The sequence below is a fragment of the Crocodylus siamensis genome, chromosome 3, assembly GCF_052110815.1.
Source record: "Crocodylus siamensis isolate JL-2025a chromosome 3, ASM5211081v1, whole genome shotgun sequence".
In the NCBI taxonomy this organism is placed as follows: Eukaryota; Metazoa; Chordata; order Crocodylia; family Crocodylidae; genus Crocodylus; species Crocodylus siamensis.
In genome coordinates, this window is record NC_143397.1 from 110,156,517 (window position 1) to 110,157,164 (window position 648).

Sequence of the window (648 nt, forward strand, 5' to 3'; positions counted from 1 at the left end):
TGACCTCAGTAGAAGGACTTAGGTGCCTGTAAACCGATGCCAGAAGCATGGGGAACAAGCAGGAGGAACTAGTCCTCCTGCTTTCCACTGGGCACTACAATTTAGTAGGGATCATGGAGACCTGGTGGAACTCCTCTCGTGACTGGAGCATAGCCATAAAGGGCTACATCCTTCACAGAAGGGATCGGGTAGGGAAGAGAGATGGGGGTGTTGCCCTCTATGTGAAGGAGCACCACACCTCCCTGCAGGCCGATGTTGGCCCCAAAGAAGAACAGTGTTAAACTCTCTGGGTCAAGATCCAGGGGAGGGGTGGTGAGAGAGACCTGACGGTAGGTGTATACTACAGGCCGCCTAACCAAGGGGAGGAACTTGATCTAGCATTCACCTGTGAACTAACAGAGGCTATGTGTGCACGGGACACAGTTGTTATGGGTGACTTCAACTACCCAGACATCTCCTGGGAGGAATGCTCGGCCAGCTCGGATCAATCACGATCCTTCCTGACCAGCACTGAAGCACTTTTTTTGACTCAGGAGGTGTACAGACCAACTAGAGGCAATGTAGTTCTTGACCTAGTCCTAGCCAAAGGGCATGACCTGGTGACCATCTTAAACATAGAGGGTAGCCTAGGTGATAGCAACCATGAAA